Source organism: Apodemus sylvaticus, chromosome 5, assembly GCF_947179515.1.
Source record: "Apodemus sylvaticus chromosome 5, mApoSyl1.1, whole genome shotgun sequence".
In the NCBI taxonomy this organism is placed as follows: domain Eukaryota; kingdom Metazoa; phylum Chordata; class Mammalia; order Rodentia; family Muridae; genus Apodemus; species Apodemus sylvaticus.
Window position 1 is genome coordinate 151,963,791 of NC_067476.1, and position 27,442 is coordinate 151,991,232.

General features: G+C 52.4%; 1 long non-coding RNA gene across 1 annotated transcript; it reads right to left on the reverse strand.

Moving 5' to 3' along the window:
• Nucleotides 1–19,565: 19,565 nt before the first annotated feature.
• LOC127686271 (uncharacterized) lies at nt 19,566–22,199 on the reverse strand. The gene is made up of 2 exons (XR_007978063.1): nt 21,922–22,199; nt 19,566–19,949 (listed from the first exon to the last, which is right to left on the reverse strand). It is a non-coding gene; the product is annotated as an uncharacterized LOC127686271 (long non-coding RNA).
• Nucleotides 22,200–27,442: the final 5,243 nt, after the last annotated feature.

Here is a 27,442-nt window from a genome sequence, read left to right on the forward strand (position 1 = left end):
TTTTGCTACTGTTACAAATTGTAAACTATCTGTGTTTTCCATTGGTCTTAGGCCACCCCTGTGAAAGGGTCACTTGACCCACAAAGGGGTCATAAGCTACAGGTTGAGAGACACTGGTTTAGGGGTTGGTAAGGTGGTTATGGGAGGAAAACACACTGTCCACATGGAGGAGAGCTACCCCAGGGTGGGACTGGTGATCAAGCAAGACCCTGCACACGTACTCATGGTCTGCTGATGTGGAGGGTGTGGGAGTGGGAGTGGAAGCACTCCCTGGATCAGCATGGTAACCTATCTTGAACCTGTCATGAGCAGACTGGGAGGCCTGACTTACCTTGGTATACGCGCACACGTGTGTGTGTGTGTGTGTGTGTGTAAATAAAGCATTATTTAATTGGCTACTGACAGCAATGTTCTGGAGTTAAGGCAGAGGTGAAGTCTAAGAATTTTGTTCCGTGGTGTCTTCATACCCTGCTCATTACAAAGCTGGGGGCGGGGGGGCTCAGGTGAGGCTGAGCAGGGCCTTCAGGGCCTTTCGAGGCACCTACCTCAGCCCTGAGATCTTCAAGGAAGATATGACCATGCACACCAGTACCCTGTACCCCAGAGCTCAGGTGACATGGGAGAGGAGCCCCCAAAGCAGATTGGGACTGACCAGTCAGGCATGCTGTGTATCCTCAGGTAGGTTGCCAACCTCTCTGAACTCTTGCAGAAGTTAAACATGACTTCAGTACTCCGATGGAGACTCACCATCCTTCTTGTGTCCCCGCACAGACTTAGCTTATGAGAGGCTCCGGACTGTCCAGCCTTGACTGTGTCCTTTCCTGTGATGCTGTCCTTTCTTTTCTGTCACCTGCCACTCAGCAAAGCAGATGTTCTAGTCTTGACCTTGCTGCTATGACATGCGGATCCTGGAATGCAGGTGTGATCTGTTACACTGTTAGCTGCTGTGGCCCACACGTGTGGCTAGGGAGTGACTGCTTGTTGTCAGCCTGAGGCGCCTGGCCCCGAGCATGCGTGTGGGCTGCAGAGGGCTATTGCACACCCTGGGGTCATTTCCACGTGACCCCAAGTGCAGGGACGTAACAGAGAGAACATCTGGGTCCAGGGCATCTCCATGGCAACCACCTGAGCCAATACCCACATCAAAGCCAGGAAACAGACTGTAAGAAGAAGCTCAGAGGGCTGGCTCCTGAGGGCCATGCTGGTCCCCACAGTCACCAGGCAAAGCCTCAAGAAGATAGAGGCATGGTGACAATGACATCAGCCACAACCGGCTACCATCTACACACAACCGAGTCTCAAAAGACAAACCCTGCAGCTCTCAATGCTGCTGTGTTTGTCTGAGAACATGCTTCTAACCCTACCGCTACATCAGAGCCTACTGCCATTCACACTACACATGGGGAAACTGAGGCACGTCGTGCTCAAGTGTGCCAACCAGCAACACACTGCCAGGAGGAGTTGAGAGTCAGGCTCTGACTCCCCAGGGCCACCAAGTGAGTTTCCACTTCAGACAGTAACTCATGTGTCATTCTCCGTCTCCAGAGGTTCAGTCTCCTCCCCAGACAACAGTCACCCACCCCAGCTTCTTCCTGACCTCCATCCAAGACTTCCCTGAGAGATGCCCAGTGGTGCCCGGGGGGAGAGGTTGACTGATGAATGGCCAGATCCCCTGTTGCAGACTCTAGAGCAGCAGTTTCCAACCTGTGAGGTCGGCCAGTCTCTTGGGGGTCAGCTGACCCTTTTATAAATATCACATATGAGATATCCTGCATATCAGATACTTATATTACAACTCACAACAGTATCAAAATTATGAATAGCAATGAGTTAATTTCATGATAATTTCTATCAAAGGGTCATAGCATTAGGAGGGTTGAGGACTGCTGCTGTAGAGATGCATAAGCCATCAGCTAGAGAGGGTCACTGTTGCAGCTGCAGAGTCCAGAATCCCAGGCAAGTCACTGGACCAGAGAAGGAAGTACCCAGGGCCCCTGCTGCAGCTCCACAGGTTCAAATCCAGGAGACTTCCCATCGAAGCAGACTGGAGAGAAAAACTGCTGCTATCTTCTCCAAACGGGACAGGATAGTCATAAAATCACATGATCTTCCTGGGTATAACGTCAGGAGGTTTGGAGACAGCCTGCCCATGAAGGGACAGTGGCATGGCGTCACTCCGAAATCCCCCTGTGGCTCAGAAAGTGCACTCTGTATGTGGGCCTGTAGGCCTTCCACACTGGGAAGCATCCTCCCATGGAGATGCAGCGGTAACCGCGGTAACCGCGGCAGGCTGAGGAAGTAAAGGACCAGTCATACAGATTGTCACGGGTGCCTGATCCCCACAATGACCAAAAAGTCTCCACAAGTCCCTGAAGGTACCATGGGGGCATGTCAGGATGGCCAGGAATCCCCGCAAGTGATCGTCCAGGTAAGAGATGGTGAACTCTGGTGTGAGCACCAGACAGGCTGCCCTGCCCCTCCCCCATGCCATCTGTCTCTCTTCCTAACCCCTCCCATTTCATGTGGGAGGAGAACCTCACCTGTCACACAGCCCTACCCTGTGCTCTGTCTAGAGAGCCTTCTCAGTGTGCGGAGCACTGCGCAAAGGCCTCCAACGCTGGCCGACAGGCTGAGTGATCCTCAGCCATGTTTTCCTGCTCTAAGGAGACCTAACCGTTGCACTATTTTACAAAAGGGACAATGTCTTATCAGGCTGTCTAGGCTAAACAGGGAGATTGGGAAGATGAAAGTCACAGTGGGACTTGGCAAAAGCCCTTGGGGCGGAGCGCCAGTTGTTCATCCAAGTGAAATCAGTTCTCCCTGCTTTGCCTGCTGCCCGCTGCTCTCTGGGGTAGCATACCTGGCCTGCCCCACCCTCCCATAGCCCAGCCAGGCCCCTGTGAACGGCAGTGACTTTGGGTTGCAGAGAGAGTTGAAGGCATTACCTGGGTCTCAACTTCATCCTTGAGACAGGCAAAATAATCATCCTAACTCAGAGCTCTGGCAGAGAGGTGTGGCAACCCTCAAAGCATGGGCCTATGCAGTGCCTGGTTTCACAGGGCCATTCCTCTGCCTGTCAAGGCCCCACCTGCCCTCCAGGACCTGTCCATCCCCTTCTTTCTCAGAGGTTCCTGGACACAAGTTGTCTGTCCCTTGTCTGAGCCCAAGGCTGTCTATCCCGCAGTCCTCGGACAGTAGTTTCTAGGCTTTCCTCTGCAGGGTCCTCAGAACGTGTTCCACCCCTGCCCCAGCCCAGGCCAGAGGTGTCCTCCTTGGCCTTCTCCTCATCAAGGACTTAGTTGCAAACAGACCACAGTTAGGGCCACATTGTGTCACTAAGATGCAGCAATGGGCCTCTAATAAAGAGTAAGGAAATCAGAGTCTGGGCCACAGAACTGCATGTTAACAAAGTTATTCTTCACAAGGACAAGAGGACACGCAATGAATGATGGGGCTGGGCCAGACCCTCTGGCTCTCAACCTTGCCTATGGGGATGGAAGGGGCTTTTAAGGAAAATCTGGCCTGGGGCTGTGATGACAGCCATTGAAAACTTGGGTTCTTCGATCCACTAGACTCTCCCTGGGTTCAGGTTCAGATCAAGTTCATTATTTTGTAGCACTGTGGATGGAGCCCAGGACCACATAGATGGTGCCTAACTTCTGTACATCTAAGGTCCATCCTCAATCCTCTGTTTACAACATCTCTGTTTCTGCCCAAGCAGGCCTCAGACCTTTGACCTTTCTGCCTCAGCCTCCTAAGTATCTGGGCTTACAGGCATGAGGCCCTGGGCTTCTCAGGGTTGTTAAGAGCTCTGTGTGTGACCTTGTTATAAATGGAGCTGGATGGAGGTTGTCTGAGGGCTCCACAGGAGGACCTCTCAAATACTTCATTGTCACTGGGCCACGCAGGAAGCCGCAGTGCCCCAGGCTCTGCTGAATTTGGAGAAAAAAATGTCTCCTAAAGCCATGTAGCTAACATAATGAAAATATGCTTCCAGACAGATTTAAAAAGACAGCACCCCGAATGCACAGTGGTACCTAGCACGGTAAAGTCACAGAGGACGCTAGAAGCTTGACCGCAGCTTCCTTGTAGCTTCTGAGACACTGAACATTTTTTTCCTGACCACTATATGTTGGACCTCTTAGACACATGGGGTGGGACATGTGTCAGGGTCCTAGCATCCCTGTGTGTGCTTCTGAAATTTGTCACCTCCCCTTGACTACCTTCCAGAGACACTTTTCTCAGCACAGGGCTCTGAGGCATCAGGCATTGTGTTGGCACCATGATGCATTAAGAGGAGCCCACCCAGGCTGTTCAGGGGTCGGGTCTGCGGGTCCGAGTTTCTCCCCACCTCTGGAGTGTGGGACACACCACTGGGGAGGTGAAACTCGGGGAATGCTTGACCGAGTCTCCCTGTACCAAAGCTGTCAAGTATTATGCTTTAAGGGAAGTGCTGAGACACTGCTCAGGGGGTGAGAGAACGTAGTCTAAGATGGGGGGTCCCCAACACCCAGACATCTAGTTACAGCTATAGTGCCACACAGAAAGGTCAGGAAAGAAGGATCGGGGTCCACAGACCCTCAACGAGGCCGGCACCATTGGGGGCCTCTGGACTGAGCAGGACAATGAACCCGGGGCTGGGGAAAGGGGGAACTCAGGCTTAGCTTGCCTGTGATTGTCCTTAGCTTGGCAACGGTTGTCTGGAAGCATGGAGAGGCCTTCTATGGGAGACTTGGAGACTTAGGGGGGAGCTCTATAGGCACAGACCTTCTCCATGTTCCCCACGGTGGTTCCCACAGTCCATGTTTATCCATACCGTTCATTGACTGTTCATTGAAAATAGATAGAGGCCAACTTCTCAGGGTGGGCCAGAGACTAAACGCCCTTTGCAGGTAGGAATGTCTGGGAAGGGAAGCTCATGGGCCCAGGATCTCTAGGTACCTCATTAGCAAGGAGAACTCTGTTTTGGGCTGTGTGAGCATTGGCCACAGCCCTTTGTGGGGAGTGTGCACACATGTTCCAGGCCAGGAATATGGCAGGGAACAGGGAGGCATTTACTGTCTCCGGTGTTTACCCAAGTGCTGGGGTCTCACACGTGCTCTACCTTACCAAGTTTCCTGTCATGGTCCACTGTCCCACATGGGCCTGGAGGCCAGGCTCCAGCGCTGAGGAGAGAGTGGTCACTCTTTTGGGGATTACAGGCTAGTTGGGTGAGGTAAGCACACAGCAGGAGAATGGTGCTGAAGGAAGGTAGGAAGAGGTGTACACTGCCTCGGGCCCTGGACCGCCTCACAGCAAACCCACTGCAGAGATGTTGAAACTGAGGCCCAGAGACTACAAACACTGTCCTCTCAAATAGACAGTGATGGGAACAGGAACTGGGCGTAAACACCCTTGTGAGTCTGGGAGAAATGAGCAAACGGGTGTGTCATTTACGGCGTGAACACGTGAGGACCACGTCAACAGAGAACTAGTCACACTTCAGCAAAGTCCGTGTCTTCTCAGACTCAGGGTCAGTATCAAGGTCAGGGTCAGGAGACCTGTCCCCCAGCCCCTAACCTGCTATCCCTCCACCCTGATCTGCTATCCCCCACCTCTGAACTGCTGACCCTCCTCCCTGACCTGCTGCCCCCTACCCGTGACCTGCTGCCCCCCACCTGTGACCTGCTGTACCCCCTGTCCCTGACCTGCTCACCCCCATCTCTGACCTGCTGTCCCCCACCCCTGGCCTGCTCCAGAAAGCTGAGACACTCCTGACTCCCTCAGCCTTGTCTGCCCTCAGACCACCCCATCATCCACCCCAACCTGAAGACTCTGGAATCTGCTGGGTGTCTTCTTCTTCTTCTTCCAAAGAGAAGCAAGCCAGCAAGTTCCCAAGACCAGCACACCAGGTGGCTACTGGAAGGTCGCCCATGTCCCAGTGGATGACCCTGCATCCGGGCCCATATGGACAGCATTAACTGGATGCAGTGAGTTATCGAGAGCTGGGGGAGGGGACTGGGAAGTCTGGGGGTGGGGTAGATATAGAGTAGGGGATGGAAATGACCAAGATGCAAGGTATACATGTATGAAACTCTCAAAGATCAGACAAATTCAGAACGAGTCCCCAGACCCTGCTTGTCCCACTTGTGTCCTGTGTATCACCAGCTCCCAGCCTTCCCTCTGCTCAGCCTCACAGGTTCCCACTCCCCCCAGAACATGGCAGCCAGCACCGTGGCGTCCTGGCTCACCCCGCCGCTGCCTAGAAAGTCCAGGGCAAGCATGCCCCTGACTCCTTCCCTCTGCCCTCGGGTCTTCGTTTCATTCAGCTCCTCACAAAGTTGGCCCGGGTCACCTGGCATTTACCTGCAGTCTCCCCTTCCCAAAGCCTCCTTCGTATCAGTGAAAAAAAATTAGACACCAGGCAGAGAGGGAGGCCTTTCCTCAACTGTCCCTGTCCTTAGGAAAGGTGTGTCCCTCTGTCCCACCAAAGACGGAAGGTGTCACTTTAAGCTGAGATGTCATGAATAACAAAGAGGCACCAAGAGAAGATGTGATGGGCAGCAAAGGCCTGGGAGAGGTGAGGTGAGCTGGCGGCCAGGCAGCCTGGTGGTGCAGGAGCGAGGCACGGGTGGGCAATGGAAGCCAGCAGAGGTCTTGCCGCTCTAGGTTTTAGGAATGATGACAAGGAGCTTGGATTTTAGTCTAAGAGCGATGGGGAACCATGGATGGTTTCAGAAGAGGAGAATAAGATAATTTGGGTTGTGTCTCTTCGAAGCTTCGTTCTCAGGGAGAACGCAGGGAAGGAGCATGAAGGGAAGGAGGGACGGAGTACATTAGGGAGGAATCCATGAAGGCTCTTCCTAGTAAGACGCGCAAGTGGGCTCAGTTCCCCGTAGGGTAGACTCCAAGCTCCAGCTTGGTCGTGGTGTGGTGTGGGGATGGGGTGGTGCAGGGGTGGGGTGGTGCGGGGGTGAAGGTGGGGTCCACACTGAGATCGAGGCTCTGGCTAGCAGTTAAGTGTGGCTGCATCTGATGAACCTTTTGTCCTCTGGACACATCCCCTTTGGGATCCCATGGCTGAACCCTTTGCAAAATGCCATCAAAATACAAGGCCCCCCAACTTCCACACCCTGATAATCGCAGTGAGGTGTGGGCTCCAGGCTTCTGCACTCGTCCTGAGGAGACCTCACCAGAGTGTGCACACGGCCAGGCAGAAAGCCTATGTTTGCCTTTGCTAATTGATATAAATGGCTTCCCTTTCACAGCCTGCACGGGCGCTGAGCACGGCCACGTTAATGGGGCTGGAGGAGGAAAATTGAGTGCTTCAGCTCACCATCGTTCAAGATGAGGAGTGAGAGAGGAGAAAGTCACTCCACTGAGAAAGACATGAGCTGTGAGGAACTGGAAGCCCCCAGGGAGGGCACAGAGGTTCCCCTGGGGAGGGGAGCAGACTCCTGGGGACAGCACCAGTGGGGGGGGGGAGGAGAGGTCAGAGCGTACCCCTTCCTTTGTGCATGCATGCTTTAACTCGTCCTGTAGAGGCCAGCCAGAATCATGGCTGTCCACAAGGCCACCGCTCCCTGACCCCTGGACCGTTCAGGCCCAAAGCTACAAGAACTGGAAATTCAAAGTCTGAAACCAAAGGGGCTGTGAGACCATACATGTTTTGCCAGACTGGACTCATGCTCATCCTGTGACCAAGGAGTGAGATTCGTCCTCTCAGGGGCTGTCCCTAGCCGTACCTTGAAGGGACTTAGAGCAGGGAGAAGCAGCTGGAACACAGGCTTCCTGCCAAGACAAACAGCTCTAGTATGCGGTCAGACCCACCCAGGGGTCCCTAATGGTCCCATAAGTTTCAGTCTCAAGACCTGAACTGTGGCCTGTTCCATCTGAGCCTTACTCTCCTCAAGCCTAACTTAGCCGAGATGACATCATCATGTGAATAATGCTGTAAGTGCAGTAAAAAGGGCTTACAAGATGCCTGGCAAACAGTAGGCACTTAATAAATGCACACCACAATCAGTTATTTCTGCACCTTCTGCACATCCCAAGCTTGCATGTGAATGTGTGCTGTGAATGATGTGTGGAACACAGACAGGTAAAGTCCCTGGTGTCCACACTGTCCTGAGCCTCTTTGAGCTCCCAGGAGCCCTGGGCAGAGAGTCTTGGCTGCCTCCTCCACCATGGGCTGAATTTATCATAGAGAAGGGAGCTTCAGTTGAGGAAATGCCTCCATGAGATCCAGCTGTAAGGCATTTTCTTACATGAAGGATAGGGTGTCCTGATGTGTCTTAGTCAGGGTTTCTATTCCTACACAAACATCATGACCAAGAAGCAAGTTGCAGAGGAAAGGGTTTATTCAGCTCACACTTCTACACAGCTTTTCATCACTAAAGGAAGTCAGGACTGGAACTCAAGCAGGTCAGGAAGCAGGAGCTGATGCAGAGGCCAAGGAGGGGTGTTTCTTACTGGCTTGCTTCCCCTGGCTTGCTCAGCTTGCTTTCTTATAGAACCCAGGAATACCAGGCCAGGGATGGCACCACCCACAAGGGGCCCTCGCCCCCTTTGATCACTAATTGAGAAAATGCCTTACAGCTGGATCTCATGGAGGCATTTCCTCAACTGAAGCTCCCTTCTCTATGATAACTTCAGCCTGTGTAAAGTTGACACAAAACAAGCTAGGACGCTGATGCAACCATTCCTTTCCCTCTGTGGCCTTCTCTCAGAATCGCTCTGTGGGCTCACAGGTCCAGGGACATTAGTGCCAAAAGGGCTTTCACCTGGTCAAGATCTCAGGTGGCAAAGATTGGCCCCTGGAGGACAGCGCATCCACAGTGGCCTGTGGAGCTGTTACAGCTCAGGTGTCCTGCAGTGTCACAGCTGCCCAGGCTCACAGCAGGGACTGAGAGGTGACTGGCCTGCAGGTGGCGCTATCACTGCTTTGGTGTTGCAGGAAGGGAAACTGAGGTCCCTGAGCGGCTCAGTACTTTCTTGCCTAGGTGCGTCCACCTGCCACATAGCTGGGGGGCAGCTATGCATGCAGCTCCACACAGCATTGTATGAACTTCCTGGAAACGTTATGAATCTGTCTTGTGCAGGCTTCTTTTGTGAAGCCAGTGCACCTTTCTCTGATGTGAGCTTTGTAGATGACATCATGGGTGACGTCAGAAGGTTCGACACCCCCAGCTTCCCACATCCTAAGCTCAAGCCAGGTGTGCCCACCACAAGCCTAATTCCTACTTAGGATATCCTGTCCTCACATCCCAACTCATGCGGGCTGTCTACTCATCAGGAAGAAGCAGTTAGGTGAGGCAGGGCTGACTCCGTAGGAGCACAGGATAGTCCCAGGCCTGGGCGTGATGCTGGGGACATGACCACACCAGAACCCACTCCCTCAGCTTGTGGGTTTGGGGCACATTCGTCAGAGGGGACACACTGTGTGAGGAGAGGAGGCTGTATAGGCTGGAATTATTCTGGGACTATTTCCCTCTGTCTCTGTCTCTCCGTCTCTCTCTCTCTCTCTCTCTCTCTCTCTCTGTGTGTGTGTGTCTGTCTGTGTGTGTGTGTGTGTGTGTGTGCACGCGCACATGCGCGCACAGAGTGATTGTAGATACTGTTTGGAGTCAGACCTGAGTTCAAATCCCAAGTCTCCACTTGAAGCTGCTGTCTTTTGAGGGTCTACCTCCGCAGACCCTGCCACGTGGCACAGCTGAGGGTGTTGTCAGCTCAGGCCCACCATCCACGGCGAGGTGCTCCTCGTCACCGCAGAGCAGGCTCACATGGCTTTGCTGAGCAGCGAAGCCTGAGGATCAAGGTCGCTAACAGTCCATTACCTCTAGCGGCCATCAAGATTAGCACGCAAGGACTGCAGTCAGGTTAGCTGTCAAGAGCACTTGCTGCTCTTACAGAGGACACAAGGACCTGAGTTCAGTTCCCATTACCAAGTTCGCATCTGCCAGTAGCCAGGGATCCGGTGACTCTGGCCTCCTGCGGGCCTGTACTTGCGTGTATGTGTAATACCCACACACGGACATGTGCACACGCATATAATTAAACACCATAAAAATAAATCTTTTTAAAAAAAAGATTAACATACAAAAGAAGCCGGTTTGGAGAGAAGACTAGAAGTCCTTTGTCACCCAGGCTTCAAGTCGCAAACAGGGCACATACAGGAAAAACCTGGGATGTACAGATACGGGAGAGGCTGGTGACATGTCAGTGCCTTTACAGTGTCCCCTGCCTCGGCCCAGTGCTTTCTGGTTTTCCCGGTGGCTCAACAGCCCATTCCTGTTCTTGGAAATCTATTTCCCTTGCTCAGTGGTCTTGCTCAATGGTCCACCTTTATTTCTGTTTCTAATCGTATGTGCCCAGTGCAATCCTTTGTCTTGAGACACAAGAACCTGGATGGTTCAATAGAGAGTCAGGCTCGTGCCTGTCACAGTGTGTCACCAAGCTTTTCCCTTGCCAAGTCTCAGTTTCTAGAAGATGCTGCTGCTGGTGGTCCACCACAGGGCAGGTGACACAAGCCCCTCTCGAGCGGTGCATCTCTTGCTTAGTGAGTGTTGTAGTTAGTTAAGCCGTCTCACACAGTCGTGTAAGCATCCCAGTGACCTCGTTTGCTCACTCACGAGTTCCCCAGGGTCCCGAGCAGCGCTGAGCTGGAAGCATTTGCCTGAAGGCGTCCGGATGTATGTCACCACTCCGTCCCCACGCTCCCCAGTCGAGAAGCTCAGCCTTCGGGGAGCAGTGAAGTCATGAGACCACGCCTTAATGGAAAGCGCCCCCCCCCCCCACTTCCAGCAAACGCCAGCTCTTCCAGAACCTTGACCTCAAACTTCTCAGCCCCCAAACGGTAAGAAATAGTTCTATTGTTGTTTGTCCAATCTGGGGTGCAGCAGTGAAGCGACCAAGACTCAGTATATATATATGGCTGAGGAGGGATCCAGGCTACAGCAGGACAGAGGAAGGAGGATGAGGGGAGAGAGGTGAGGATCCTTAGTGGGTGAGGACAGAGCCAGCTCTGACCTGATCTGTCAGGCTTGACCCAGACTGCAGAAGCGGGGCAACCCCAGCCGCTGCAGTGAGCGTCCCCAGAAGCCAACTGCTGTGGACTCACGGACTCACTTTGTGTTTTGAATATCTTGAAAAACCTCACTTTAAACCTCTTCCTCTTCCATCCCACTCTCCTTGGAGATGATTAGCTCTGTGCGTCCTTGCCCCTGGCTCTGAGTCTGTGCTCTGACTAGCCCCTGTGCTCACCTGCCCAACACGCTGGCTTCAGGGAGCTTGCTTAATCCACTTCTAAACTGCACATTCAGACAAACCTCTGGGCTGACGCAGGCAGCTGTGCGTGAACAGCACACGGAGAGCCCCCCCCCCCCGAGTGTTAGCCCCATGTATTAAAACTGCTGTAACTACCAGGATCAGCATCTCTAACTCAGAAACATGTGCTCTGATCCCCTCCTCCAAGCCCCAGCACTGAGGCTGGGGGACAGCTGGGATGGGAGGGAGGAGGGAGGTGGAAGGCAGGAACTGACCTGCCTGGCTTAAATATTTAAGAGGAGGCTGTCTAACCAATCAAAATGTGCTTTCCCCCAGCATCAGCCTGGGAGGGGTGCACAAAAAACAGACCCAGTTTCTTTCCATGACTAAACCTCCCCACAGCAAAGGGCCGTGGATGAGGTCACCCTGACACCTTTCTCTGTGACTTTAGTGGATCATCCAACTCCTGACTGATGATATTTCAATTCCTGGCCCAGCCCGTGCATCCTACGGGGACATTTTCCAAGCACCTCACACTGAAGCTCTGGGCGGAGCTCCTGGGCCATCTCAGGAACCTGCTGTGCAGACTAGTTGGCTAGTCTTTTAAAACTGGCCTGCCTTGAGGCTGCTGAGTTGGTAAAGTCCTGACCCCAGAAGCTCGAGGGCCTGAGTCCGATCCTCCAGCACCCAGGCAAGGTGACGTGCGTCTGTGGTGTGGACGACCGACTGGCTCCCAGGCCAGCTCGTCATATCAATTTCTGAGCTCCTCACAACCCCCTTCAGCACACCTACGCCACCAGTTCTGAGCAGACACAGCCTCTGAGAAGGAAGCAGCAGGCTCCATCTGTCTAGATGGGCGCAGGTGCCTAGTGAGTCCCCCTCCTGCCTCCTCAGCCCTGAGGTGGGGGGAAGGGAGCTTTCTCACAATACCTGGGTAACGGAAAGCTGCTTGTGGAACTCAGAGGGAGCTGAAGTGTGGGCTGGACCCACGCCTCTATCCAAAATGGGAGTGGTGAAGACAAGCTTTGTCACTCTGAAAAAGGGTGTCTGTCACATTTTCTGAGCCCAGCTCCTCGGGTCCTGAAGGTCCCACGAGAGCTTAGTCAGGCAGAGCAGTGACAGGCAGGCAGGCAGCACACACAGAGTCTCTTATTTTCTTCTTGGTTAGTGACCAACTTTTCTGTTTTGTAATCAATAGATTTTGCTTCTGGCTCTCCTCAAAACATCAGAGGACCTGTTCAGGCTGAAGCCTCTTCCTCCGTGTAGGGAAGGCACCCTGACTCCTGCATGTTATAAAAATCAAGCCAAATGCTGTTGCTGTTTTTAGTCATGAGAAGCCTGGGTTTAAATTTGGCTTCTGAACCCATAATCAATTAAGCAGGTGTCGAGAAATGGAGCTGAACTTCCTTAATGAACACGGGAGCAGAAAGAGAAAAGGCCACATGGGTAATTCTCGCTCTCCACCTGTCGATGGCTCTGCCACAGAGACTTCTGGGAGGAAACTGCTGTGGCCCTCTGACTGAAGGAGGTGGGTTGGCTGTGACCTCGGGGACTGCAACTCCACACAGAAATCATACGTGCCTATTTTTTTCTATGATTCCTGGGCAGCGAGGCATAGCCCAGAAGCCTCTAAGCTCACCCATGTAGAACTCAGCAACCTGCACCTAACCTAGCGCCCCACCCCCACCCCGGTCCTCCCCTTTTCTCTCTCTAGTCCTCCTCCCCCCAATTTCCAACCTCCAGGAGTATCACTGCCCAGCTGCCCAGCACAGCCCTAGAAGCTACTGTTCCCCCCTCTCTGCCCTCTCCGACCCCAACTCTCCCCTCCCCTCACACCCCTCCCTCTTTACAGGCCCCTGACAGTCCAGTAACACCTGCAAAGCAGGGCTGAAGTGGGCCTGTCTCTCTCACACTCATAGTGCCTCATTAGCTTTGGGGGCTCCTTCTCCAGGGTCCCTGTGCCTTGATGCCCACACCCTTGCCTACCTTCGCTTGAGGAGGGTCTTCCCCCTTCCATGCCGCTGAGCTTTCCAGGAGGGGGACTCAGAGCTCCCTGACTTTTGAGTCCTCTCTTCCACAGGCGTGTCGGTCATCCCAGGAGGCAGAGACCCGTGACATTTAATAACTGTTTTCCCTGCGGTCGGCTCTGCAGTGGCTTTCCATTTATATCTGTGAGCACTGGGTACTATTCCCGATCCAAAGTCACTCAAGTGTAAGAACACTAGGCCAAGTTCAGAATGATGTCTAATCTCGGTAGAGATGGCCTTGTGCTGTGGACAGGTTGGCAGGAGTCTGTGCATGCTGGGACTGGGGACCCCCATGTCCCCGAGACTCATTGCTTGGGTGACCCAGTCTGGGCTCCTAGAGACACTGGTCTCCGGGTGAGTGGGTGTGAGAGATGCACGTGGGAATGTGTGAGGCTGGCAGGTTACACCTGTGTATATGAATGTCCCTCAAGGTCAGTCTGTGGAGTTCTTCAACTGTCCTACCATTATTGTTTTGAGATAGCGTCTCTTGCTGAGCCTGGAACTCAGTAATTCAGCTAGACTGTTTCCTCAGCAACTCCAAGGACGCACCTGTCTCTATCTGCTTGGTAATGAGTGTTGCTTGGTGCTGCCAGGTCCCTTCATGAGTCATTTGCCCAGTGAGCCGTCTCTCCAGCCTCTGTCACAGCCTCCCACACACACCCAGTGCTGGCGGCTGAAGCCAGGGCTGTGTGCCTGCTAGGTAAGGGCTTTACTACTGAACCTCATCTTCAGCCCCACAGACTGTTTCAGAATGGCATAAGTACTGAGTCCTGTCCAGAGTGCCTCTGGGAAATCCATCCTGCCTTGAGCTCTCTGGACAAAGGACAGGGTTTCCAGAGTCTTGTGTTCTTTCCACATGTGATGCCCAACCACCTTGCAAACAGGAAGCAGGAAGGGCTTTTTTTTTCTCTCCCATCTTAGCCAGTCCTCCTAACAGAGGGTCTATGCAGCTCTCTGCTCTGGCCTCGAAGGAAGCTTGGGATTGTCCGGTGGGGACAACTCCAGCCCACAGAACGCTGGAACTGCTAGAGGAAGAGGTGGAAGTCACAAGTCCTAAGTCTCACGACTCTACCTACCTCTGCATGTCACCAGAGACCAGCGCTATCACCCTGGGTGAAACCTTAGCGACTCAGAAGGCCCCTCACCCTGTCCATTCTCCATGTCCCAGAACAACTCTGGTCACCAGTCAGCTCTCAGAGGGAGCTCTCAGGCTCCCACCCAAGAGTGCACAGCTTCCCTGAGAGCTGATAGACAGCACGAAGCCTGAGGGACCCTGAGACCATAGAGACTAGAAGTGTGTGTAGAGTTGCCCTTAGGAATGATGGTTAGAGCAGCAGCAACAACGACCGTTCTAACTGGAACAATTCTGCATCCACTCAGGGGATGCGGAACAGCCTGGTGGGAAGGTTCTTCCAATTGTGATATCTGCATGCCATATACATATGCAAACTTACATGCGTGTGTAACTACAGTGAATAAAGACACACACAGTCACCTGATTTTCCTCCTGTTCTTCTGTGCTGAGTCCCCATCGTACCTGCAGCTTCTTTCGTGTGTGTGTGTGTGTGTGTGTGTGTGTGTGTAGTATGTGTGTGTATAGTGTCCACGTGTGTGTGTGTGTGTGTGTATAGTATGTGTATGTGTATAGTGTATGGCATGTGTATAGTATGTGTGATAGTATGTGTGTATAGTGTGTGTATAGTGTGCATGCATGTATATGCATGTATGTATAATATGTGCATAATGTGCATGCATGTGTGTGTAGTGTGTGTATAGTATATGTGTATAGAGTATGTATAGTGTCCATATGTGCTTGTGTATATAGTGTGTGTGTGTAGTGTTTATATAGTATGTGTGTATAGTGTTCATGTACACACACACACACACGTGTGTGTGTGTGTGTGTGTGTGTGTGTGTGTGTGTATGTGTATAGTATGCATGAGTATAGTGTTTGTGTCTAGTTTGCACTCATGCGTGTATATGTGTGACCAGCTGGTGACCAGCAAGCCCCCGGCATAGGCCTGTCTCCATACCCCCAGCCCTTACCATGCTGGACTCACAGGCCCATGTAGCCATATCTGACTTCATGTATGTGCTGGAGATCAAACTCAGGTCTCAGGTTTGCACGGTGCATGTTCTTACCCACCGAGCCACTGCCCCAGGCCCCAGTAGCTTCAATTTTTTTCAGAGCATTGTGTCCTGCCCTTCTCCATCAACAGCCATCAGCAGAAATGTATTACCCATGCCTGGTGGCTCAGTTAGACATTCCCCAATCTGCCCTTCCTTCTGTCACCTAGCTGCTGTGGCTGGGCTCAGTCACTTCTCAGTTCCGTGCAATGGCGTCCTTTCTGGTCACCTCGCTTCTGCACTTGACCTTGACAGTCATGCGTGAAGCCAGAGGGTCACCTCCTCTGCTTAAACCACACCCTAGCCAACATCCCTAAAGGACCATTCCCCCTTCAGTCTTTGGGGTCTCACGTGATGCTGTCCTCACTAAACTCAAGGTCATTCGGCAAAGTTCTGCCTGGAAACAATCTTCCCAGAATAGCATCCGCCAGCTGCCCCCTGCGGCCGCTTCTAAAGGCTGCTGTGTGCTCAGCTGCCAGATCCTAGCGCCAGTCGCAAGTGCTGATGGCGTCCTGCCGCCCAATCGTGCCTGATAACTGCCTAGCATCCATATGCCCGAGCTGCCAATGTGAGTCTCAACTCCTCACACACATGGAGCCTGTTCGTGGCATCCAGTTTGTGTTTTTAAGAATGAATCCAGCAAGGCTACAGATTTGCACCAATCCAAGCTGAGCATGAGGTCTCCCCTTGCCAGTAGCAGCAATTCCAACTCCTCCGGCCTTAGACAGAGGCAGAGGTCACAGGCCCACGGCTCACCTGGTCAGTTTACACCTCTCCCCACTGCCCAGGAGAACCTTTGGGATATAATTTCCACCTCTCTCTTTAGTCTGACCCTTCTTCCCTCCCTCTAGCCCTCCCTCCCTCCATCTCTCCCTTCCTTCCTTCCCTCCCTCCCTACTTCCCTGCCCAGGCTCTCTGTGCTGCACTCACAAATCCTCATGCCTTGCCTCAAGACCTTTATACCTACAAGACTGCCCCTTTGAAACCTGTCTTTGAGGGGTGGTGACAGCAGGCAGTAGAGCCAACAGGATGGAGGGCGCTGGAGCTGGGTTATCTGTTGCCTTTTTGGGGGTTGCAGGATTCATGTTTCCTTCCTTGCCTGCCTCTGCATTCTCAGATGTTGTGGAGAAGAATTAGGGTGTGGACGTCCAGACCCAGTAGGCCCCAGCTCCTGTAAACAAAGCAGGAGTCAAAACAGTGTCTTCTGGCTTGACCTATGAGAGTCTCTCAGAAGACCTAGAGCCACTGCAGAGTCTGCTAAAGCCTAAATGACTGTAGTTGGCTAAAGACAGGCTCTCAGAAGAACTTTCCAGAAGCTCCCAAGGTCAGTAGGTAGGAACTCACAGCCTGCCTGTGGATGATTTGCCCTCCCAGCAGGCAAACCCCACACATTTAAAGGTGGTTGTCAGGGAGCTGGAGGGGTTGTTGGATTAATCCACCTCTGCCCTTCATATGGTGTGCAGCAAGGGGTGACCACTGTGGCCCACAGGTATTATCCCAGATCCACCAAGCTGGGACTCAGTTCCCCCATGAGCAAACGAGAAATAGACAAAAAAAAAAGGGGGTCAGTGCTGCAGTCACTGTAAGACCCAGCTGGGCCAGGAGTATGCCAAAGCCCTTCATCAACAGATCCCATAACACTGAGAAGTCTTGTGGGTTTTAAATTGCACAATAAAATTTAAGAGTTGAGTATCACGGGGCTGGGTGGTTAGGGGAGGAGCAGATCAGGGCCCGATGAACAATTGATATTCTGTGAGGACGGGAGGGAGGCACAGGGTGATGACTTTAGCAAGGGTGGTCTCTTCTTCTTACCCTGTGGTCACGCCTCCCTTTGAGGTTACAACTTCTGCCAGATGGAGTCTTCAAGCCTCACTTGAGGAGACAGAGGTGGCAGGAGGGGGCTGGGAGGCGGCCAGGTGTCGTGATTGGAAGCTGTACCCTGGCTGTGACCTTGGAGTCAGGCTGTCCCAGCTGGCACAGGAAACCCAGCTACCCCTGCAGAGCCCACCCTGGTTACCCCCTGTTGTTGGTTTGACCTCATCATGGCACTTATGTACTGACACCCTACACCTTGCTTCTCCTTTTTGAGAGACCTTGGCAGCCCACAGTGGTGGTCCACTGTGTAGAACACTGCCTGGTGTAGTCCTGTGCTACAGGGTGTAGGAGTCCTGTGCACCCTGTGGAGTCAGATCTGCTGGCTACATCCTACCTCCTGCTGCAAGCCTCGGACTGCCTCGCTGCATCTCTCTGTCTCCATGGACAGGCTGGTGTGCGCTCTGAGGCCTTTCTCTTTAAGCCTCCTTGGAGGATGCTGGGTTGGGACAGACGGACTTTTTGGAAGGCTGTACAAGCCATAAGCGGTCTACTAGTGAGCATGGCCTGGGGTTTCTGTCAGCTCTGGAGAACCTCTCCAGAGGCTCCAGTGTCACAGAGTTTGTCCCAAATGTGCCTTGTGAGAGCACATCGTTTGACAGTCACCTACAGTGTCTCAGTTCCTGGAAGGGGCCAGTTATGTTCTCAGCCACAAATTGTAGATTGCCTGCTAATTTCGCTGGCGTTTCCCCTACATCTCAGCTGTCGGATAGCAAGGCTGCAATTGCATTAGGAAAAAATATCTGTTTATGCGTGTTTTGAGAAATTGTGATCATGAAAAATAAGAGCGTAAGCCACCATTAAGTTCAAGGAAGGAAAATTACATGCCGTGTTGCTTCCCCGGGTGAGAGATGCAGGCGTGGGTTTATTGCTGCAAACCCAGGCTAATCTTCGCAGCCCGGTACCCATTTCCCCTTAATTACACCTAATTGAATAGTCTAATTTATACTAATGTCCGATGCGGAGCCGAGCAGGAAGGGAGGGCTGATGGTGAAGGTGCAGAATTCCGAAGCTCTGAAGCTGTGGTGCTCTGTGAGCTGTGCTGTAACCACCGCGGAGATCAGGGAGTGGCAGAGGTCAGTGTAGCGGAAAGCGGCTAACACCCCCTACTGAAAACACAGATGAGTTGACGATTTGTCTAGTCATGTCATTACCCACCCATTGTTCTCTTCTGCATGAGCTCAGGGATGCTGGAGACTGTGGCCGGGCTCTGGCACCACGGACATGCTTGTGATGGAGCATGGAGCAGTGGAGAGCATTAGCACTGTGGCCACGCCCCTCTGCGGCCACGCCTCTCTATGGCCACGCCTCTCTTCACCCCCCCCCCCTTCAAAGGAGTTTTCTCAAGGGGAGAATCGGGTTCAGACACAAGTGCAAACCCACTGCAGGCTCTCTGGGCCCCCACCTGCTTTGACAGCCCCTTTCTGGGAGCTCACATCGAAGTTGTCATGGTAATTAAACAAGAGCAGTGCAGAGGCCCCATGCTGGACCCAGATTTTCTCCGAACTGGGTTTCCACTAACTAGGGGCTCCTTAGTTGATATCCTGGAACTCATTTTCCTCATCTTAAGAATGGGACAAGTATCAACCACACTGCCAGCTGTCACATGGAGGAGATGAAAAGCAGTGTAAATTCAAAGCCCACACCTCTAAAATCCTCCCAGGTCATTTCATAGCAGAGAGCTAGGGGACCCCTCCCCATGCCAAAGGAAGCCACCCATGAACCCTGAAGACAGGCTCTGACATCATCCACAGCCCGTGATATCACTCATGAGCGTCTCAGTGGACTCATCCATTGCAAACAGGAAGTTACACGGCAGGCTTCCACAAACACACTTATTGTAAGTAGGGACTGGCACCTGCATCTGGGAGACAAAAACATCAGGGGAGTTCCTTTGGCCACTGCTGGACAACAAATTATAAAGTCAGTCTGCTGTGGCTGCTGGGCCGTTGTTCTAACTAAAACCATCCCTCTCCTCTGCCCAGCTACGCTAGTACCTCACTGATTGGTGCCAAGATCCCTCTCACCTCAGGGCCTTTGCACCTGCTTCCTCTGGCCCAGACATGTGTCTTCTACCCCGGACTCACGGCTCAATTCACCTGCTTTTCTGCTCCAATCTCTCATTTCCACACTGCAAAAGAGCTGCCCCAAAGTGCCTATGAGGATAGCACATCCCAGGTAGGTACACAAAACATTACTAATTTAAAGGAATAAGTGAATGAATGAAGCCCTCTCCCTCCCCTCCTGCCTCACGAGACTTTCAACTAACCAGTCACTCACTGCCTTGATCTGAAATGAAGTTCAAAGTAATTTTTTTTATTTAAAAAAAAAAAGTTCATAAAGAACCAGAAAAGATATGCACACAGGACACAAGTCAGATCAAATACTCTACAGGATAGGGAAAAAAAATGATGTCGTGTAGGCGGCTGAAATCCACTTAGTGCGGATTTGATATAACAAAGACTCATGCTGTATCCGCTGTTCTTGGTGTTCCAGGGCAAAAGCTGCTTGAAGCCAGAGCTGGCGGGTTGTGGGGCCCGCTTTCCTCATTGGCATCCTGAGCAGCACACAGACCTTCAAAGTTCACGCCCAAGCCGCAACAGCCTCCTCAGCTCGGCTCTTGGAGATCAAAGCAGGCGACCCTGGGCGATGCTTCTGATTAGTTATGCATGAGAGGTTCTTGCGATGGAATGAATGAAAAATGAGGCTCGTGGTTATTTTCTGAAGATGGGTGCTCTGGCTTTAGCCCGTGCAGATTTAGGGGCCCCCACAAACAGGTTAGCCTCACGGGCATGTGTTGTGCGCAGCCCACTGGACTCCTGGTAGTGGAATCCATGTTTGCTTTAATGTCCTTTCCCTTCCTGGTTATAGATAAGGCTGTTGAGATAGGGCTCTCAGTAAAGTGCTCACCGTGCAAGCATAAGAGGCAGAGGTCGGATGCCCAGCACTGTGGAAGAGCAGGGTGTGGCAGCGGCAGCGGCAGCGGCGGAGGACCCTAGGGAATGGTGCCACCCACAGTGGACTGAACCCACCTATATCCATTAACAACCAAGACAATCCTCCACGGACATGTTCACAGGGCAGCCCGATCTAGGGAATTTCTCAACTAGCGTTCTCCTCCCAGATAATTCTAGATTGATTCAAGTTGACGGAACTAAGCAAGTTGACCCCTAGCTTCTTATGGTTGTCTGTCTGGTGATTTTGAACCAGGAACCACCTCTCTGCACTTCCCAGATTGGACTCAGCACTTGGGATAGACGCAGTTCAAACTCTGGTTGTTACTTAACATTCTACGATTTCGCTTATTTATTTGACCCTCTATACTGTCTGCAAACAAGACATTAACCAAGGCCCGTGTGGCGGTTTAAATGCCACTGTCCTCCAGAGGCTCAGATGTTTGAACACTTGGCCCCGGTTGGAGGTGCTGTTTAAGTTCGTTTAGAAGCTGTGGTGGTGCTGGAGGAAGCCTGTCTCTCTGGGGCTTTGAGGTTTAAAAGCCAGGTAGCACTCCAGTTCACTCTCTAGCTCCAGACACCATGTCTGCTACCTGCTTCCATGCTGTCCCTCCAGCTGTGGACTATAACCCTCGAGCCCAAACAAACTCTTCTACAAAGTGCCTTGGTGTGGCGTTCTATCACAGAACTGAAAAGTAGCCAATCCAATAACAACCCATTAAAGCAGGCTCCCACCCTGCTCTGGCGGGTTGTGAGGGCTGTTTAGAACTCTCTACATTGTTTCCTTCTCTTCTGGTTGAGACCAAATATCTAACAAGAAGCAAATGAACCGGGAGAAGTTTGTTTGGAGGGGCTAGAGTTCACCACGGAGGGGAAGGGTGTGGCAACCACTCTGTGGTGGCAGCTGCTTGTCACATCTCAGTGGACCAGAAAGCAGAAAACAACACTAGACTTCTGATGGCTTTCTCCCTTGTCCCCTTTGACTGAGTCCAGATCTCAGCCCTGGAATCTGCAAGGATTTCCCTTCCTCAGTTACACCTCTGTGGTACATTACACCTCTCAGACATTCTCAGGGGCGTGGCTCCTTCCTAGGTGGTTTTAAATCCAGTAAGCCTGACAATGACCCAATACGGACCCCAAAGGTAGAGATTGGCACGTGGCTATTCCCCCCAAGATGGCCACTCTTGACATCACAACCATGACCGTGTGGGCCAACTTTTAATGTGTGTGTGTTTGATATTTTGATTTTTGTTGTTTTTGGACGTTGACACAGGGCCATGCTCGGTTGTCCATGCTAGCTTCAAACACGTGATCCTCCTGCCTCAACCTCCTAAGGACTGAGATAGCAGGCATGTCTAACCTGACTGTGTGTTTATAAAATGCGATTGTTTCACCACCCCTCCTACCCTACCCCCCACCCAGCTTAAACCCTTCCCTAAGCTCATTCTATACATAGGTCAGATCCACACTTTCTCCCTGGGCCCCTGAGGCCATGACACCTGTGCAGGAGCATATGTGCCGAAGAGAAGACCCAGTCCCTTCCTGTTCCTTGCCCCTGGCTAACCTGCCCGTGCTTCTGTTCTGACTTAGGCAGACCCTGCAGAGCCTTTGTACTTGACTGGATTCTCCTTTAGGCTCAGCTTAAGTGTCCCCTCCTCCAAGACACCCCACATTTTCAATGGCCCCTCCTCCCCTACCTGTTGTTCTTATCTCTTCTTAGTTGCATAGTCGCTGAAGGTGTTTGCTTGCTTGCATCTTCCCTCGATGTCTGTTGACACTCCCTTCTACACCAGTGACCTTATCGTGACGGTATGGGCTGTGTTTATTACTTCTCATAGCTGTGACATTATGCCCAACAAGAAGCAATGCAGGCTTTCCTTCTGCCTTACGGTTCTAAGGGATTGCTCTATCATGGTTGAGAAGATGTAAGCTTTGGGTCAGAAAGGCGTGGCAGAAGGCGTGGGAAGCTGGCTGTACAAATACCAGTCAGGTAACAGTGTGAACAGGAAGTGAGGCCGCACTATAAAGCCTCAAGACCCACCCCCCCCCCCCAGCGACCCACATCCTCCAGTCTCCACCCCTAAAGGTGGGAGCTTTCCCAGACTGAGCCAAGGACCAACTACTGGGGGAAAGGGGATGCATTTTAAATTCAAACCACAACACTAAGCCAGGCTGTTATTAGATTCCAGATCCCATCACCTAGAACACTGCCAAACATCTAAAGGCGCAAAAATAGGAATGGAATAATTAAATGACTTGATTAATTAATGCACGCGTGAATGCACTCTGGAGCTGAGCAGAATTTTCAAAGAAAATGGATTGCGACTGAATTCTTCAGAAGAGAACTTGAGATTTCAACGGTTTGCCAGACTGAGCCAGCTGTGGGAGGGAGCACAGAGACTCAGGCTTACAGGTCAGCTAGTCAGCCAGGGCTATACTGATCACCCTGGGCTGTGTGTGTGTGTGTGTGTGTGTGTGTGTGTGTGTGTGTGTGTGGCTACTGCAGAGGGATAGCATGGTCTACTCTGTGTGTGCACCCTGAGCTTAGCACAAAGGGACAGTAGCTGTTGCCAGGGTGAATCTTCATGCAGATATAATGCCTTTGAGCTAAGTCACTTCTACAGATATCCAACTGGTCAGTCCAAGTCTGTGAGGGGATCCAGTCATAGGTGGGAGGCAGAGGCTTTGGGTACCTACTGAACAGAAGTACAAAACCTCACAACTGCGCCTTGGCTCAAGACACCAAAGCTGAATGCAGGGTGGGCGGGGATCCAAGAGACTTCCTGAACACAGGGCTGAAATTGTGCAGGTATAGGGTATGTGTGTGTATATGTGTGCACATGTGTGTGTATGTGCATGTGAGAGTATGTGTGCATGCATGTGTGTGTGCATGTGTGAGTATGTGTGCATGCACTTATGTATATACATGTGTATATATGTATGTGTGTGTGTGTGTGAAAGAGAGGAGAGAGAGAGAGAGAGAGAGAGAGAGAGAGAAATGTTGTCTCGCATCTGACTAGCCCCAAAGGAAAAACCCCATTGGCAGCAGGTGGATCGTGCACATTTTAGCTCCGATTTCCACTCCAAACTGCAGCTGCCGTCGCTGCCTGGGGACCCCTATCTTTTTACATGTTATTGTAGACTGGTTGCCCTCTGCAGCAATAAAGAACCCTCGATAGGTTGTCTGGAATGTCTAAATCAGTGCGGCAGAGCCCGACAGGTCAAGAAATCAGACAGGCTGTCCTCTCCAGGGGGAGGGCGTGGGGCAGGAATGGGCAGAGCAGAGTCCCTGCCATTGTAAGGTCAGTGCCCTCCCAATGTCATCCTGGGGGCCTGGGTCTTCCTCCTCCACAGGGCAGTGGGACTGTCCCACGGGTGCCCGCGTGCATGGTGAAGCACTCATTGGCTTTTTCTAACGACCCTTTGGCTCCTGGCATTATTCCTATAGTTCTGCGGGGTGTGTGTGGGGAAGAGAGGCCTGCCATCAGGTGTGAAATCAGTCATCGACTAAACAGCGTACTCAGCCCACGGGGACACATGACAGCCGTCAGTTCACAGCCACTGGCGGCTTTCGGAGAATCCATTTTCCCTGACACATGTGGTTGATGGCTTCCTCTTGTCCGCATCCCCATCACCGACGCCCTTCCTACAAAGTGGAGCTTAAGTACTCTGCTCTGGCAGGGACAGATGGTGTGCTGCCACTGGCTCATTGGAGGAGAGTTCAGAAAGACGCTGTTCAAAACCCACGGGCAGGATGAAGGGAGGTGACAGGAAAGGACAGGACAGAGAGCCCTGGACAGGGCAAAGGGAAGGTCAGTGAGCAGCTTCCAAATCTAGAGTCAGGAGGGCTCTGCAGAGGTATGGCTTCTGGAGGAGATGTGGGTGACCTGCATGACCCCACAGTGGAGTCGTCGGTGTGAAGAATCTGCCACAGACACACATTCATTTCCCACCCACCCCTACCCCGATCCTTCTTCCCAAGCCAGCCACACCAGAGACCCAGGAAGCCCTCGTGGGCAGAGGGCCCTGGAAGATGAAGTGCTTTAGCTCTTACCTAGTCATTTAGACAAGCGTGGACCATGGTGGCTTCTGTCAATCAGCTACTGAAAGCAGAGAGGCAAGAGAGGCAGAGTTGATGTTGGAGCCCCCTTTGGAAGGGCAGACAATTGTGTTAGCTCTGCTGTGACAAAATTCCTGAGCAAATGAACTTAAAAGAAGGAATGTTGACTTAGGCAAGACCGCATCAAGGATGCCAGTGTCTCAGACCCATGGGTCAGGGCAATGGTTAGGTCCTCTTGTGATCTGAGAACAGATCTTTAGCTAAAAACAATATGTGCAGAAAGTACTTGCTGCAGATTCCTCATCCCAGGTGACCGCAGCCTTGGACAGCTCCTCTACAGTGATGGCCCCACTGATGTGAACCCACCCACCCCCTCATTAGCACTGTGTACGATAAACCCACTGAGCTTCCCGACCACTGCCAGCACGGCTCCACCAGTGCCAGTGTTTGTTACTCGTGGCCGTCATTTCTTCGTTCTCCGTTGCTCCTGTCAGGTCAGTCCCAGAGCTGTGCAGGGCTCAGCATTTTGGTCCGTGGTCAGCTGACGCCATCGATTAGGTCTATGGCAAGGCAGAGCACCGCAGTGGGAAGCATGTGGGGTGGGGGGAGAAGGCGACTCCCCTTCCAGAGAGCGGAAAGTGAATGGGAGAATAAAGAGTCAGGGTCCCAGCACCCCTTCCTCCAACCGGGTCTCACCGGCTAAAGGTCCCACTTCCTCGCACCTGCGCCATCAGTGTCTGGGGACATCTGAGAGCCAACTCACTGGAAGGGCACTCATGCCTGGGAATGGGTAGACCTGTTTAAGGCAGCCCCTCCGCCCTGCACTGGGTCAGCTGGATATTACGCACTACTGTGGACTGAGTTCAGAATCCCACACCTCAAATGGATCACAATCTGTAGGTTTTCAGTGTTTACACTTTTTATTGGCACATATTAATCACACACTGTATGCTTCGTAACGGTGGCAGTTTTAGGATCTATATTGATCCCTACTTTGTCCTCCTGCCCCCCTGAGCCAGAATAAACCTTTCCTGTTTGTAAGCCAATTATCTTTTGTTGTGGTGATGGTGGTGGTTTGGTTTTTGGTTTTTCACGACAGGGTTTCTCAGTGTAGCTCTGGCTAATCTGGACTGCACTCTATAAACCAGGCTGGCCTGGAACTAAGTCTGCCTGCCTCTGCCTCTGCCTCTGCCTCTGCCTCTGCCTCTGCCTCTGCCTCTGCCTCTGCCTCTGCCTCTGCCTCTGCCTCTGCCTCTGCCTCTGCCTCTGCCTCTGCCTCTGCCTCCTGAGTGCTGGGATTAAGGTGTGTACCACCACCACTAACTGGCTGCTAATTTTCTTTGTTATACTAACAGAAAGCTGAGTAATAGGATGCTTTGGGGGGATTTCAGCAGGACACCCTAACCTTAGCATCCTTCCACCTCCCACCCTGCATCCTCCCATCCCCGCCCTCCTGTCCCCCATCCTCCCAACCCATCCTCCCATTCCCATCCTCCCACCTACCCCACCCTCCTTCCACCCCCACCCCCATTCCCCCATCTCCACCTCTGAGGCTGATGGAGACTTTGTTGCCTTTCCAGTGGCCCTAGCATTGGAGAGTGAAGTAAGAAATCATGGAGGTCTTCCCGCATCCAGAGCCTGCGGACAATAGTGTGCAGTCAGTAGAGGAGGAAAAGGTGGCTGGAGGGTCAGCATGGCTCATCTAGAAAGGGAGAGAAGCTTGCTGTGGAGCATGAGTTTGATCCCACCAGGGAAAAGCCAGGTGCAGAGGCGCACCCTTGGAAAATTAGCAACGGGAAGCAGCCTACGGCAGGGAGGTCCCGAGGCCCGCTGGCTGGCCAGCCTAGTCTAATGTTCAAGCTTCAAGCAAGTGAGAGATTCTGTCTCAAGGTTGATGAGCCTCAGGGACAGCACTTAAAGTCGACCTTTGACCTTCATATGCACCCACACCTACACCTACATCTGCACACAGAGAAAAACCGGAGAGGGCGTGGAGGGAGCGGGGCTTAGCCAGGGCTGCACGTGGCGAGAGGAAGCCTGCCGGGACATAACAGGAATATGCTAAGGCCCGAGAGTCTCATTTTTCAACCGGCAATCACAATATAAAGCAGTGACTCTGTGTTGATTCGCTCCTGCTGTTCGCAGGCGCCCTGCTCAGTAGCACTTACCCGTGTCTAGATGCATGTCTGCACGAGTCTCTGTCCACCGCTGCACACGGCAGAGACTCTCTCATCATCAACTCCAGCTGTGGGTGGAACCGCTCTGGAGTGCCCCGTCCAAGCCCTTACAGGCTGCTGGAGCGGGGACTCCAAAACCCCAGTCCTCTCTGACCCTTTGGCTGGCTGCCCTGTGTGCCCCTTTCACTCTGTTTGCTGGGGTGATGCTTGACGCAGCCCATAACTGTGTTTGCTTTTCATAAGGCAAATTTCTCTCAAGCCCTGCTGGGCACTGTGGGAAGCCCTTTACCGTCTTATCTGTTGGTAAACCCTCATCCGCTCTGGCTTCCCAGTGGAAACCTGAATGTTCCCCTTTCTGTTCTCCCCTCCATTTCTCTATCACAGAGCCTAGCTGGCCAGCTAATGCGTGTCCTCTCCTACTCAGGGACCCTGGGGCTACTATCCGTCACCCTGAAGCCCAGGGGACAGAGTCCTGTTGTCATTACAGCTGTGTGGTGCAGGTCTCAGCCCCCACTCTCCTGCTCCGTCTCCTAGCTCGTGGCTAAGCAGAACTCAGTCTACCCAGATGCTGCTCTGCGGAGAATTTCCCAGGACCAAATGTCATCCCACAAGCAGGACAAAAAGGTGTTTCTGTGCGAGCTGTGACCAGCTGCAACCATAGTGCCAGCATTCTGGACACTGAGGCAGGAGGATGAGTTTAAGACCATCTGGGGTACATAACAGCCATTTGACACAAAAACCAACCAGAGGGGGAAGAAGATGGAGGAGAAGGAAGAAGAGGAAAGAAGAAGATGAGGAGAAAGACAAGGAGAATGAGGAGGAAGAGGAAGGAGGAGGAAGATGAGGATGAGGAGGAAGAGAAGGAGGAAGAGGAGAAGAAAGAGGATGTGGAGGATGAGGAGGAAGAGGAGGAGGAGGAGGAGGAGGAGGAGGAGGAGGAGGAGGAGAAGAAGAAGAAGAAGAAGAAGAAGAAGAAGAAGA